This window comes from Aptenodytes patagonicus, chromosome 1 (genome assembly GCF_965638725.1).
Source record: "Aptenodytes patagonicus chromosome 1, bAptPat1.pri.cur, whole genome shotgun sequence".
NCBI lineage: Eukaryota > Metazoa > Chordata > Aves > Sphenisciformes > Spheniscidae > Aptenodytes > Aptenodytes patagonicus.
Genome location: NC_134949.1, coordinates 19,009,620 through 19,026,254, shown reverse-complemented (window position 1 = coordinate 19,026,254; position 16,635 = coordinate 19,009,620). Strand labels below are relative to the sequence as shown.

General features: G+C 39.6%; 1 protein-coding gene across 3 annotated transcripts in view; it reads right to left on the bottom strand.

Annotated features, from left to right (window-relative positions):
* The window catches only part of TAFA5 (TAFA chemokine like family member 5), a 537,936-nt gene that overhangs the window by 18,047 nt on the left and 503,254 nt on the right, over window positions 1–16,635 (bottom strand). The window lies entirely within an intron of this gene.

Sequence of the window (16,635 nt, the reverse complement as noted above, 5' to 3'; positions counted from 1 at the left end):
TTACATCAGTAGTGTAGGTGATCAATTTGCCTTCATAGTGATTTTTCCAGGCAAGGCACATTCAAGAACATAGCAGAGTTTCTTCTGTAAAACAGAAGCAGCATGCTCACACATACTAGCTGGCTATACTTTTGTGCTGATAGTAGTATATATGCTCACCAGTACAGGAGGCTGGCTACAGCCCAATAGACTGTTGTCCTTCTTCCCTGTTTAGGTATGATGTATGTATTTGTAAATTTGCCTAGCATGACTCTTAAAGCACTCCCCTTTGCTATAGGAAAACATAATCCTTCTGAATGTGTCACAAGAGAAGAGACTTGCATAAGCATAAAACCACAGAAACAAATCTACAAAAAGCTCCTCACTTTTCAGAAGACTTGTACCCCCTTATAACTCTCTCACAAGTAGCAGGAATTCATATTCACCATTTGCCTCAGGGAAAGAGTCCTTTAACTGTGATTCATGTTCAAGGAGATATGGTTTCTACTGTACCCTCGCAGGCAAGTAGACTCAGTCCTTTCAGTCTGATAGCAGAAAGGAAACAGATATTATGCCTTCCTTTCCATCCCACTCAGACTATAACAAATGGTAATGGTACCCTCCTTGTGTTTCATAAGAGGAGATACAGTAACACATACATAGCCAGCTACAGCCATTCTTATGTCCTATGGTATCTCGTACATTAACATGAAGCTGACAGACACTCTTCAAGACTTACAGGAGACCAGCAGCCTTTTGAAGCAGCAGCTGGAAGCCAGGAGGGGGACTCTAGGGCACACACCTGGCTAACAAACAACAGTGTGTATGGAAGAGAGGACTCTGAACACTTAAAGGTTCATTGCTAGATCTGCAATTCATCTAGCAATATGAACACAGCAACTGATCCTTACATCCTTTTACAAATTAACTTCCATCTCCAACAGCAGAGTTAGGTAGCACTCCATAGCCTCTACATTTTCTCCCACCTTTCTATGCACTGGGAAGGAAGACTTGGAGGAAGGATTGAGCATGCAGGTCTCCATGCATCCCATAACTCTCTTCAGACAGGAGTTATATGGCTATAACTGCATAAAAAAGTGAGCTAAAGACTCTAATCACCCTTTTGTCCTGGGGGATGGCACCATCTCTGAAGACATAATCTCTTTCTATTTTTTTGAGTATGGCAGCGTACACAACAAGTGAATGATGCAGTCTCTTTTAGGAAGGATCCAAATCAGTCAGAAGCGCAAGAAGCATATGATTTGCCCTCTCCTATCTTCACCAGAGTTTAATTTACAGCCATTGCATAAACAAAGTGAGAGTCAGATGAATAAGGCTGGAAAGGTGGTTAAATTGTTTGACTTTCTGGCCTAAAATACTTGCTATCACACACATTTTCTCTTATCTTTCAGGATGTCTTTCTTTTTACACTCACTATTTTGGCATTCTGAAGGGCAATGCTCATTTTAAAATATGTATAGACCTCATTTAAGATAAATGAATCTAAAACTCTCTGGGGCAAAGCCATGTTTGGTGTATCTCAGCTAACTTCAGTGGAGTTACACCAAGGTTGAATCCAGGCCTGTGTCCCCTCATTTGTCATGAGCTTAGAGAAAAACAAAGACACTCCTTTAAAAATATGGGTTATTTTACATTCTCTCCCTCATTGTTTAGTTTTGTTTTACAGCCTTAATAAAAACTTATATTAGTGGGATTTCATGCATTTATCTTTATGTTTGATAACATTTTTGAGCACTGTGATAAAATCAATGGAAATTAATGTAATTGTTTCCAGCCAGATTCAATAACTCTAATTACCAGCATTTCTAGTCCAACTGCATAATATGCTTAACTATCCAGTGTACTGAAGGAAATTTAACTACCGCTGACTCAGTGTTCTTTTATCTTTGTATAAGGAGAACAATCAAAAGAGTAAATAAAGAAAAAAATGAATTTGCAAATTTCTGTTCATCATAGAATTATCATTAAGGATATTGCAGAGCTCCATAGAAATATATGAAAAAGGCAATCAGGAATCTTCTGGCATGGTGTATTTACAATTAGAGAAAATTTTATGAACACATTATATGAAGCAATGTGGTATCACAGTAATGCATTTTTAAATTGAAAAACATCTCTGATATCCTAAAATAACTAGCTCTTTCTGATATGATATATTCATGACTGTCTTCGTACTCTTCTACACCCTTATTTTTATTTTCTGCTTGACTGAAAATGTCTTCAGTGGCTTCACATGCTCAAAACAACACAAAGAAAAAGACCTAGAGTCCTGATTATTTATCTGGATTTGATCAAGGAAAGCAAGGAGTAACCATAACCTACTTGTATCCAGAAGAATTTTAAATACACATCCATGTAAATCCTTCTGTTAAATTCCAGAATTAAAAAATTGATTGGTATATCACTGAGTTATGTATATTTTGGCTTATGCAGATATTTCTAGATATTTTTAGCTAGAAAATATGTTATAAAACACAGGCACGAAGTATGGAAGATGCCAGCATTTTTTACATGATCACAGCTGATTCACGTGACTCTAAGCAACAGGTTTTACTATTTTTTAAGTTACCAAGCTATTAATAGGCATGGTATCTGTGATATTCTGAGAGGACAGACTGAGAAGAAAGATGGAGATCATAATGTTCAATTGTGTGATCACTAGGGGTGGAGGAAGTCACTACTCTAACATATGATAGATAAGCAAAATACCAAGCTTCTCCCCACTGAAAATATAATTATTTGTATGTTCAGAGACAGTCAAGATTTGGAAAATGCTTTTGCATTTTCTATGTAAATGTAACTGTTTAAAGCTTGTTGGGGATTTGGGATTATAATTAATTCTTCTCAAGGCTGAGAATAAAGTGATTCACCGAGATTATTACATGTGGCTCAACAAACCATGAGATTTAATTACATATAGATCACACTCTACATACTTTAAAATAAACATTGTCATTACACAGTTAACATGAAGTGCAGATTTTTTTTTTCTAACATTCTCATTTCCTAGAACAAAAGATATCTTTTCTGTTCAGTCTTTAACTTTAGAAAATAAGTTTCCTACCCAATATCAGAAAAACATACTTATTTAACTTTCTGCCTAAATGTTCCAGCAGTAAATTTCGACGTACATCTCTATGTGTTCACTTTTCTTTGTCCACAAACCCAGCTGAGGCATATCACAGACATAGAATCATAGAATCATAGAATCATAGAATCATAGAGGTTGGAAAAGACCTCTAAGATCATCGAGTCCAACCGTCAACCCAACACCACCATGCCCACTAAACCAGGTCCCTAAGTGCCTCATCTACTCGTCTTTTAAATACCTCCAGGGATGGGGACTCAACCACTTCCCTGGGCAGCCTTTTCCAATGTTTCACCACTCCTTCAGTAAAGAAATTTTTCCTCACGTCCAATCTAAACCTCCTCTGGCACAACTTGAGGCCATTTCCTCTTGTCCTATCACTTGTTACTTGGGAGAAGAGACCGACACCCACCTCGCTACAACCTCCTTTCAGGGAGTTGTAGAGAGCGAAAAGGTCTCCCCTGAGCCTCCGTCTCTCCAGACTAAACAGTCCCAGTTCCCTCAGCCGCTCCTCATAAGACTTGTGCTCTAGACCCCTCACCAGCCTCGTTGCCCTTCTCTGGACACGCTCCAGCACCTCGATGTCCTTCTTGTAGTGAGGGGCCCAAAACTGAACACAGGATTCGAGGTGCGGCCTCACCAGTGCCGAGTACAGGGGCACAATTGCTTCCCTACTCCTGCTGACCACACTATTTCTGATACAGGCCAGGACGCCATTGGCCTTCTTGGCCGCCTGGGCACACTGCCGGCTCATGTTCAGCCGGCTGTCAACCAACACCCCCAGGTCCTTCTCTGCTGGGCAGCTTTCCAGCCACTCTTCCCCAAGCCTGTAGCACTGCATGGGGTTGTTGTGGCCAAAGTGCAGGACCCGGCACTTGGCCTTGTTGAACCTCATACAGTTGGCCTCGGCCCATCGATCCAGCCTGTCCAGGTCCCTCTGCAGAGCCTTCCTACCCTCAAGCAGATCAACACTCCCGCCCAACTTGGTGTCGTCTGCAAACTTACTGAGGGTGCACTCAATCCCCTCATCCAGATCATCGATAAAGATATTGAACAAGACCGGCCCCAGTACTGAGCCCTGGGGAACACCGCTCGTGACCGGCCGCCAACTGGATTGAACTCCATTCACCACAACTCTCTGGGCCCAGCCGTCCAGCCAGTTTTTGACCCAGCGCAGAGTACACCTGTCTAAGCCGTGAGCCACCAGCTTCTCGAGGAGAATGCTGTGGGAGATGGTGTCAAAGGCCTTGCTGAAGTCCAGGTAGACCACATCCACAGCCTTTCCCTCATCCACTAGGCGGGTCACCTGGTCATAGAAGGAGATCAGGTTGGTCAAGCAGGACCTGCCTCTCATGAATCTGTGCTGGCTAGGTCGGATCCCCTGGTTGTCCCGCTCATGCCTTGTGAGCACCCTCAAGATGAACCGCTCCAGAATCTTCCCCGGCACCGAGGTCAGGCTGACAGGCCTGTAGTTCCCCGGATCCTCCTTCCGGCCCTTCTTGTAGATGGGCGTCACATTGGCAAGCCTCCAGTCATCTGGGACCTCCCCGGTTAGCCAGGACTGCTGATAGATGATGGAAAGTGGCTTGGCGAGCACCTCCGCCAGCTCCCTCAGCACTCTCGGGTGGATCCCATCCGGCCCCATAGACTTGTGAGCGTCCAGGTGGCGTAGCAGGTCATTGACTGCTTCCTCTTGGATTACGGGGGGTTCATCCTGCTCGCCGTCCCTGTCTTCCAGCTCGGGGGGCCGAGTACCCTGAGGATAACTGGTCTGCCTGTTAAAGACTGAGGCAAAGAAGGCATTAAGTACCTCAGCCTTTTCCTCATCCTCGGTGACAATGTTCCCCCCCGCATCCAATCAAGGATGGAGATTCTCCTTGGCTCTCTTCTTGTCATTAGTATACTTGTAAAAGCTTTTTTTGTTGTCTCTAACGACAGCGGCCAGATTGCGTTCTAGCTGGGCTTTTGCCTTTCTCATTTCCTCTCTGCATGCCCTAACGAGACCCCTGTACTCTTCTTGAGTTGCCTGCCCCTTCTTCCACAAGTGGTAAACTCTCCTTTTTTTCCTGAGTCCCAGCAAGAGCTCCCCGTTCAGCCAGGTTGGTCGTCTTCCCCGCCCGTTCTTCTTACAGCACATGGGGACAGCCTGCTCCTGTGCCTTTAAGACTTCCTTCTTGAAGATCGTCCAGCCTTCCTGGACCCCTTTGCCCTTCAGGACCGTCTCCCAAGGGACTCTCTCAACCAGCATCCTGAACAGGCCAAAGTCCGCCCTCCGGAAGTCCATAGTTGCGGTTTTGCTGCCCCCCCTCCTTACTTCACCAAGAAGCGAGAATTCTATCATTTCATGGTCGCTAAGCCCAAGATGGCCTCCGACCACCACATCTCCCACCAGTCCTTCTCTGTTTGTAAACAGCAGGTCAAGCGAGGCACCCCCCCTGGTAGGCTCCCTTACCAGCTGTGTCAGGAAGTTGTCTTCCACACACTCCAGGAACCTCCTAGACTGCTTCCTCTCTGCCGTGTTGTATTTCCAGCAGACGTCCGGGAAGTTGAAGTCCCCCACGAGAACAAGGGCTAGCGATTGAGAGACTTCTGCCAGCTGCTTGTAGAACGCTTCATCCGCCCCTTCATCCTGGTTGGGTGGTCTATAACAGACTCCCAGCAGGATATATGCCTCGTTGGCCTTTCCCCTCATCCTTACACTCAACTATACCATCATCACAATTGTTGAGCTCTATACAATCGAAACACTCCCTAACATACAGGGCCACCCCACCGCCTCTCCTTCCTCGCCTGTCCCTTCTGAAGAGTCTATAGCCATCCATTGCAGCACTCCAGTCATGAGAGTCACCCCACCATGTTTCTGTGATGGCGACTAAGTCATATCTCTCCCGCTGCACAATGGCTTCCAGCTCCTCCTGCTTGCCGCCCATGCTGCGTGCATTGGTGTAGATGCACTTGAGCTGGGCTATCGATTTTGCCCCCGGCATCGGCACGCCACCCCTAGGTTCATCTCTAGTGAGCCTGGTTTTATCCCCTTCCCCCTTTGAACCTAGTTTAAAGCCCTCTCAATGAGCCCTGCCAATTCATGAGCCATATAGAAGTTTACATATCTTGTATAACATGCATGTCCAGAAGCTCAACTATCACTTGCTGTTTAATCTGAAGTGAATATAAACAGGAAATTTGCTGTTAGTCCGACATGCTCATCACATCCCTTTTTTTCCTGAATAGTAAAAATTCATATCTCTGTAGAGTAGTGGCATAGCACCACTACACTGCTCACAGTGCTCTAAATTCCTGAGCTTTGTACCATTTCTCATCAAAGAGATATATAACAAATTTAGTATTGCAGGATTGGTAAACAGTTAACAGTCCTGAGTGTCTGTCTTTTCTAGAATGAGATACTAGGTCCTGTTTATGTTCACAGCTTGCTTTGTCTATTTTAATTCTTCTCCTACTCTGGCCTGCTGCTATATTTTGTTGGCTGGTGCTTGTGTCAAACATATTTTTTTTTCTATTCATGTGCAGACCCCCGCATTTATGGTGACTTGTGGCAATCCCAGTAAAATCCGACACCTCAAGGAATCAGAACACTTGTTCTTGCTGAGAAATGCAGTAACCACTAACGTTTAAGGATGTGACCAATATTTTTAAAATAATTGTTTTAAAGAACAGTGACCAGATTCACTCAGGGGGATGCAGGGAGCCTCAGTAACTCTGAACATAAAGCTTAAATAAGTCCTCAGGCTGCACAGTGATAAAGTGCCCAATGGGAACTCAAAGCACCTGGGAAACCAGACTCTCTTCAGGAAATCCAAACTGTAGATGTTTATTTTTAGAAGCCCAGCACCCTAAGGCTTCCTTTAGTGATAATATAAGTATTCCCTATACATATCACCATAAAAATGACATTGTTTACTTCAGTAGAATATTTTCCAAAATAAATACTGCAAAAGTGGTTTAATATCATTTGATGGGGTTTTTTAATCTTCGTAGATATCTACCATTTAGTACTAGCTTTTTGTGAACTATGTTTGACCCTGGCCTTGATTTTTTTATTCCTTGTTAGAGTTTCACATACTCGTCTGAACTGTGTCGGACAGAAAGCTGAATTGTAGGTACCACACAAAATGGACACTATATGTCAACTGCTGCTCTGCAAAGCAGTTAACACACTTCGGATTGCTGAATATATAAAGTAATGATCACTAATAATAATGCATAATAATGATCCAAATACACAATGTATATAGATCAACCCCCATGTTATAGAACTGAAGAAAACAACATTGTTTCATTTACCTTTTGGACTCTGACTTTTTTTTGCAACCAAGAGAAAAGAGGAGAGGAAAATAAGGTGGCAAAATTACTTCATGAGGAAATTTAAAAGTTATTGATGGTCCTACTGAATACAAATTTACTACCACATCTAGAAGCTAGTACAACCAGGAGGTTTGGAGGATATTTTTTTTTTCTTTCAAGCAAAGTAATTATTAACAGTTCATTCATAGATTACATTCTCAAAGGCCTTACATGTCTATTAAAAGAGCTGAACATTTTCACTCAGGTGTGGAATACAAGAGCTTTAAAGCAATACGAGTACTTTCTTTTTTATTATTTTTCCTCACTGAATTTGTTTTTTTTTTTTCCCCGGTATTCAAACACTCTAATGATTATTTGCCCTCCTTCAAGAAAAAAGTTCTAAAGTACTGCAGACCCAGTAGAGTTCTTTCTGCATCCGTCCAAGACCTTGGCATACTTCCCTGTGCTCTTCTAGCCTCAACCCTAAGGGCAGCCAAAGGCAAAGGTATTTTCGGCAGACTAAGAAACACTGTAAGCTTCAGGGATTTCTGGATGACAGATTTTAAACTGTAACCAAAGTAGAGGTGTGATTAAAAATAACAAGAGCTAAAACCTGTCTCTGAATTGTAAAGGAAAATGTGCAAATTTAGCTTTCCTCAACATCATAACTGATGACTGAATCATTTCTAAGTTATTCACGAAAGTTAAAAGCAGGATCAATCTATTATGTCATTTGTTCCATGTCCCTAATAATACAGTAAAACTCTACAGTACATTTTGGTGTCATTTTTTGCAGTCAGGATTCAGATGTTTTGAAATTGCCCTTGCTGTATATAAGGTGCTGATGTGAAATGCCTGTGCACCTCTTGGCCGTTAAGGATTTTCGTTTCTTAAATTCTGAAGAAAGTTTGATCATTTTATCATTCCTAAAGAAGAGTGTATAATCACAACAATAAAAATAACAACTGCTTCTATAGCTAGCTCAGTCTAATTAAGAAAGCTGCTTTTAGACAAATTATGGCATTAAAGTCATGTGAGGTAGTGAATAGTCTCAGCTGAAACTTATGGAAACATTTGTGGAATTAGGAATTAATTCAGTGTAAAGGAACATTTATAGTTACAAAACTGGAATCTATTCTGCACAAAGATCTAAGTCCATCTGAGTAATGGTATATGCATTGGCAATTCTGTCATACATCTTGAGAGTAAGTGTGGTAACTGAACAAGTTACGTGCAAATTTAGAATAAATTTGCTTGTTCCAGGCAAAAACACTGACAGATATTAAAAACTAAGGAACCTTATTGTGAATATAAAACAAAACTTGTTTGCATTTTATTCAGAGCTGTCTATTTCCTATCTTTGCACATGAGAACCTCTTCAGCAAGTCTTCTACCCAGGATTAGACCAGGAAAGTCCTTGCTTTTCTTGGGTCAAAAGGCTTTGCTGCACCAACTCACAAAATGGTTTTCATATCTTACTCTACCTCCAAAACCGTCTGATTAGTTAAGATTAAGATGTCCTTCCAAACACTTACTTCTCATTTAAGCCAAAGTGGCTCTTTGTTTTTTACTTGGAGAGTATAATAGCTTTCCGTTATCAATTTCTTGCATCCAAGTTACACAGAGTAGGTTGCTTGAATTTCCACCAGTCTTTTCCATTCAAAAGCATGTTATGGATAAAAGGAACACACTATAAATTCAAAATCAAGAATATATCTTTAGTATAATTAAAGACCTAACAGACTACCCAAAGAATTATTGTTACTCTGGTTACAATGATACTAACAATTCAAGTTCAAATTATATGCAGTTAAAATGATAAATACACGAACTACCTTTTTCTGGTGTAGTGCTCATCTATTCACTTCCCCTCTGAGTCCTAAGTAGGGACTTCGGTTTGGGTGCAGAAGGCAGGGGTTTGTGGGGTGAATCCTCAGTCTGTTGAGACTATGATGCTGACCTTGGTGGTTTCCTCCTCTTCCCTCTAGGACTTGCTTGAGAACATTTTTGTGTTTGCTGATACACTTTACACCTTGCTCATTCTTCATTGGTCTGCAAGTCTACATAGACCTGAATTTGTTATGTGTGGTGTGTTTCACTTATGTTGGATACTTGCTCTTTGTTCTGTTCCTCTCTAAATTTTCTTTTACCCATCTCTCACCACGGCATTCCTATATTAAGAAGCAGTTGATCACTGATAAGTTGTTTATAGTCATGGGGGCACCCATATCATCCTGTGCCTGTATTTTCAAGGTACTTAAACACAGGTATTGTGTCACCAGGTAATCTCATCTGGTCTCCAGCAGCCACTGCAGAGGGGTACACACTCATTTACAACTTGTGTCACATCTGCCAGAGTTAGAGTGTCTAAAATGGAACTGCGGGTTTAAGTTTAGGTAACTGAATCTCTTCTGAAGTTCCTACAACTTTTGTGAAAATCTGTAGCTGAATCAAACTGAAAAGAAAAATACAGTAACTCACCAACTGACAAAAAGCTATAGGATGGACTCAATGCTTATCTGTCCAGTTTGGCCTGTTTGTCACAGTCTGGTCAATCACCACACATGTGGGTCAGAATCAGCTATAACAGATGTTGGCTTTTACTCAGCTGTTAATGTTAGGTCACAGAAAGGAGATGAAGATACAGCAGAGGAGTTCAGGATGCTGAGAAGGAAAGGCAGAGCAGGTAAATTGAGGGGAAGTGAGTGCATCACAGGGAGAAGAGCTTGGGACTGTGGGGAGGTGCTGCAGGAAATGCCTTATGGATGCTATAGTAGAATCATACAGACACATGCAATAAAAAGTTATAGGAAACCAGGCATCATTAGTTCTGCTACTAATTAAACACTTGTCATTTATTTTAAGATGATGTTCTGTGGGGATTTCTTTTTTCTGTCTTCAGCTTCTGGAATTCCTGGTTACTCCTAAAGTGATTTATGTAATAATACAATTTGCCTTGCACATGTCAGAAAGATGACTTTGGTCCCTGCCTTATCCCCCTGACAGCCTTGAAGGATGTTTTGTTCCTACATCTATTCATGCCGATACTCTGGAATTAGACCTATTCCTCCAAATCAGTCCTGTCCCCTCAGACCATCATTCCTTTTCCTTTCATCAGTTAAGCTGTCCAGTTCTCACATTTTCCCAGCTTTACTACCTACTTCACAGATTCCATTTTCATATGTAGGTCCTACCTCAATCACTTTTACATCAGTTGGACAGTGACAGATTCACTTCTGTTACCCTCCAAGCTTTCCATCTTATCTCCTACAATCAGGGGCAGAAGGAGTGATCATTTACAGCAGGACCTTTATCTCTAATCCAGGACTGAAGGAGGAGGAAGCAATTTCAAAGCCTTTTGATCACCTTTTCCTCTTCCTAGGGAAGAGTTGCAAGGATGGAGAAGGAAAAAACAGAAGGAGATACACTTGCATTAAAAGGATGAACAAAGAATCTGCCCTGGTAATCTTGTGCTTTCTGAATCTCCTTTCCCATCTAATTTAGGAAACAAAAACTTCATTGTTTATACCACCCAAGGAGACAGGCCTGTGGAGAAAGTCTTGTTCTCTTTAAGAAAACTTACTGAACTAGAGGAACTTCCTATGTCACTGAAAAATTCTTTTCAGTCCCTGACAAAATCTTATTATTAAAATTTTCATACTGTTGATTGGAAGCATTGTCATGATTAGGCATTTATTATGTTATAAGTGGATTTCTTAAACATTTCATTTTATGCACTAGGCAACAATAACTTGTAGATTCAGCTGTTCTTGTTATAATTACTCTAAGCCTCCAATCTCAACCAGATAATTTTAAAACATACCATGTTACCTTTCAAGATACTAAGGACTTTCTGACACACAAATAACTGCAGCAGTTGTAATTCACACGTTTTGGTTCTGGGTTTTGTTTTTGCTTTTTTGAACAGGTCTCTGGACATATCTATTTCAAAGTATTAATAATTTACATGCTAAGTTTGTGAGTATTGCAACTGAATATATTTGTGTATAGATTAAGACATGTATCAGTTAGGGAATTAGAAATTGTGATGGGAGTGACCAAATCAGGTCCATGGAGCTGATGCTGTACTGTTAGCAACAATGGCTACAGTCCTTGGTGGTGCTTAGTCCCTGAAGCCAAGGTGAGCAGGCTCTTTGACTAAGAAGTCAGGACTAAGAAGTGGAATCGTCATCTTTCTCCATCTCCCTCACTTATGCCAGATGCATTTATATTACTCAACCCTCCACCCCAAAGTGGGTTCTGATTTGCTCCTGATGCTGCTTATGTTGTATATGTTTTTTCCAGTCACCCTTGTGGATTTGGCAAGAAGTCCTGTGTATTTGCAGTCCCTTGTGCTTACCTTGTTCTTTGTTCTCTAACTTGAAAAAACTATGATTTGGATGCCTCCTAGGAGCAACCACACAAGTCTTTGTTTGTCACTTAGGTTGTCACATTGCATACATATTTGTGCAAAATGTCTATACATTTTACTTGGCTATGCCATCACATTATTACAAAGTACTTATATACTGTTGTCGGTTATGTTATTGTAGTACACTTATAATTGTGTTTGAGGGAAAATAATATTAATTATATCCTGATCAATGGACTTTTATCCTATAGATGTCTCAGGTGTCTACCTGAGCTGTATAAGTCATTACTGTATTTTTGTTTGGTAGTCATAGTTATCACCTTTGAGACCTATGAATTTCCTGGAATATAAATGATTTATATGACACCTTGGCCAAGTGAAAGAAGAAAAAAAAAATAAAACAACTTTATAAAACTGCAATGCAAAAACCAGAACAACTATAAGTACAAACATTGGAAAAGAGAAGGAAAGGGAAATAACAGGTGAATGAATTATGAGCAAATTTGGGAGAGGAAAACTATGCAGTTTAAGTAAAGGAAAATAAATAATAAAAAAGGAAGTACCCACTATACATCTGCCAGAGATAACGAATGTCAGGGCTTGTGCAACTTTCGAGCAATCCCATCCTTGGAAGTCTGTTCTGACTTATGATCAACAGATTAATTTGAAAACCAAGGCTTTTTTTTTTTTTTTTTTTAATATTCAACTATCTTCCATTTAATACACATTAGAATTTATCTGAATCTTCTGTGAATGGAAGTTGATCATAACATATTAACGTATCAAAATGATGTAACTGAAGAACTGTGGTCAGCACAAACTGGCAGCCAAGTTGCCACATCAGTCTACAGTAGAGCACAATGGAAATTCTCACCCCTAATGGGAGCTCCTGTGCATTGCATTGCTCTTTACACACAATGGCTGGGCTTCATCTTGCCTAGTTGAAGATATCAACAATGTAGACTTCTGTGACTGAGCTAATTGCCTTAGGATTTGTTTAGTCAGCACTTTTTCTTCACAGAGTAAGAGATGTTTTTAGGGTGTCATTCAGCTGATGAGATGAGGCATACCCATGACATGCTATTTTCTTTCCATTGGCTATGAAGGGAACTGAGGGTAACTAGCTCAGATATCTGTATTTAGCAGGACACCAAACCTGATGCCTAATTCAGGAAAATAGAAGAAAGTCCCCCAACTGAAAGGATGTAGTCTGCATCTCTATCCATTTGCCTGTGTAGCTGAGTAATAAGATTCTAATATCTCCATGTTTAACTTGCAAAATGTAACAATATAGCAGGTAGTAAATGGCTGAAAATCCAGACTCATTAAAATTGGTAGAACCTTTGGCATGACACCAATTCTGACCCTGCATTCCTTGTCTTCAGAACCAGAAAAAAGGCAGATATATTTCTTTCCTGGGGAAGTAACTGTAGTGGAGTTAGTTGACTCTTTTCTGCCTTTCTGATTAAGTTAAAGCCAAATGTAATCTTGCCTTCCTTCTTTCAGATCAGCTTGGTAAGCTACATTTGCTTACATTACTTATCTTGTCATTTAGAAACAGGTGTTACTAAAATGGTATCCGTCTATAATTTATGTCTATTTTAAAGTTTAACCTTTATCCTAAATTTATCTCATATTTGATCTTTCCTATGAAAATGTATCTGAGTTAATAGCGTGGGAGTATATTTCTTTTAAAATGCTGTCTTTGCATTTTTCCTAAATGCTACTTGGAAAGACTCCCATTAATTGCAGAAGATTTGGTTTCGGTCCTTTGTTAAGGAAAAACATTCTATTTTAAGAATTCTATGTTGCCAGTTACAATATTTCCATATAGAAAATAATTTTCAATTTATTTTTGAATTTAGCATATCACATAAAGGTACTGCAAACATACAAACACACAGAGATTTATACAAATTGGAAATCCTTTTTAAGTCAATATGCCAAGGATAAGTAATAGGTGATGGTTATATAAATTACATCAATATGAAAGTTGATGTGATTTAAAGTAAGAAGTAAAAATAGATGTCTGAGATAAGAGTGATTGAAAAGTTGATGTAAAACTGATGTGATTTAAGCCCAGAAATTGAAGCAGACAGGGAAAATAAAGCAATTCAAAAAACTGATGCAGTTCTAAGTGAACAATGTAAATGGTAAGCTCAAATAAGATCGATGTAAAACTTGAAGAGATTTAAAATGTGAAGCAGAGAGGTAGAATAGGTGCAACTGAAAGACATATGTGATTTAAAGAGAAGACTGGAAGCAAGGACCAGGAGTAGAATTAACAAAAAAACTGATGTAGTTTGAAGAGAGGAATAGAAATAGACAGCTCAATTATGACTGATAAATTTCAAGAAGGAAGACACAGTATTAAATCACTTGCTATGTCCTTGTCGATGTCCAGGATAAATCCTGCATTAAGCCCATGCTAACTCCCAAATCTAAATGCCAAATGCTTTTATAAGAATTTTCCTGGATTTCATTATCTTTTGGATGGAATTCCTTTTTGGACCTGAATTTTTCTGTGGAGCCTTATATGCTTATGCCTTACATTTCTGCAGTTTCAAAACCTAAGATTTTAACGAGCATCTGTCTCTTTTTATGACTTAAACATGGCTTTTATACCTACCTTCTGGTCCATGCCCACCTGTGCTTCTCAGAATCCAAAGATTTTAGAATATTATGAGACATTGCAGAAACATGCTGGTTTCATTTTTTGCAGTCAGGGGTTTTCACAGACCTTGAGTGATATCTTCTTGTGTTTAGAGAACAAGGATATGAATCATGAGTGAATCCAACCTTGGCACTAACATTGACAGCTCCATGGTTCTGGACAAGACACTTCATGTTTCTTCATCAATTCCTGTTTTTGTAAACTATGATACAAACACTTCTCTGCCTGTGGGCTGTTTCAGTGAATAATCGAATTCATGGGTGTTCAGACCACTATTCATGTCAGCTTTTTGGCACAGAAAAACTCAAGAATGATGCTGGTGCTGTGGGGAGAGTGTAAACTCGGGGAGTGAACAAGGAGGATCTGGAAGTGATTACACTGGGGCTGGGCAATAAGTAACTTAAGTATAAGGTATGACTCCCATTATTGGAACAAACCCTAAAATACCTTAGCAAGGACAATGAGAGTCATGTGATTTAAACTTGAAGTAAACCTATTATTGTTAAAAGTGCATGTATTAACATTCTATTTGGTCTGCAGTAACATTAGAATTTTTGGACCAAAATATTGGTCTATAGCTGTATCTCTTAAAATGCTGCATATTGCATATATCAGCTGATGAAGAAGTTAATCTCTGCAATTTTGTGCTCCATCTGAGTTTTAGTGTTTTATGGAGCTGCCAATATAGGTCTGACAGGAGCAATTTGAGATTTTGTCTGTTTTACTACTGAATACAAACACGACTCTGTTCTGGATATGGTTTTAACTCATAAGTAAGATGTATCATCATTAAAAGGATATAAATAAGCAAAGGGTACCACAGCAGTAAGGGTGGAACAAGTACTCACACAAGGCACATTATTAACTGCAATTCATTTTTCTTCTCTGCTGTACTATCAGGTGGAGATATAGTGAACCTCCTATTTAGGCTGTCCCATTCCCTGTTGCACTTCACAGCACGTTTCTATAGTTTTCCATGGAGAATGAAGCTGTAAAGGAAATCAGGAGGGAGGTAACACTGAAAGATTATTCACCCATTCCAGATATATAACTGAAAAGCCTAGGGATAAAGTTTCATAATTCATTTTCCTTAGACATGAAGCTGACTTAAGTTTGAGGGGAGAAAAAAAAAAAGAGAAAAAAAATATTTTCCACATCCATTTATTTGTCCTGTCCTATGAAACAGATACTGAAAACAAAGCTGTTGAGGAATTTAGATTAATTCTATAAATCAGTGTTGTCAAATGAGTAATTTACTAATGTAGCTGACAGTCCAAGTGGTAACTTCTTATAAATTCAAGCTTCTAGCTCTTCTCATGCAAACACTGTTGTACACCCTTAAGTGGATTATCCCATTAACTTAGTGGGACTGCAGCCATGTTTTAAATTCAGGAATATATAGAACTGTTTGCAGCAATGGGGTCAAATAAGTAGAGAGTACACTAAAGTTGAAAGTAATAAAATAGTAGTACATCACATTTTTACCTGCCAGTGGGAAAGGTCTCTGCGAATATAGATATGTTATTACTAAATCAAAATTTAAATTCTATTCATCCTTGGTCCATTTTTGGTACTGCTTTGAAGAAAATGTTGAAGTAGTAAAATGATGATTAGCCTTTGATATTCATCCAAGCATAAGTTAAGATTCATGACTAGGGCAGGGGAGAAAAGATTTAATTAGCATCCAATCTGCTTAGTTGCAGATATATTTTTGTTGCTAGTACTTTTAGAAGGCACTCTGACTCACTTGGTTCTACTTAAAATCCAGATATTCAAGACAAACCAGTTGCAAAGTTAGGCCTTACTTCTGAGCCCTACTGTTTGAGATCAGTTAAACTGTTCAATACCTATGCATATATAAGTGTGTGTGTGTATATGTGTAAAGTCATAATTTATCTCTTTGACAGAGAGTGGATTACCCAGCCACTGTCTTAGATTGCTGTTTCTGGATAGATCAAGTAAAGAAATTTGAATTTAGAGTACATGAGACTTCATTTCTCCATTTTCTTCAAGGTAGATAGGCACTGGATAGAAACTCAAAAGACCTGCATCCTAATCCCAGCTATACTACTAGGCTGCTCTGCTGCTCCTCCCAAGTCACTAAAGTATGCTAAAACTTTAAAGGAAAAGAGGACAAGTATGTAAGCCTTCCCTGAGAATATGGGTTCCTTTCTGCCGTACACATTCACGATTCATTAA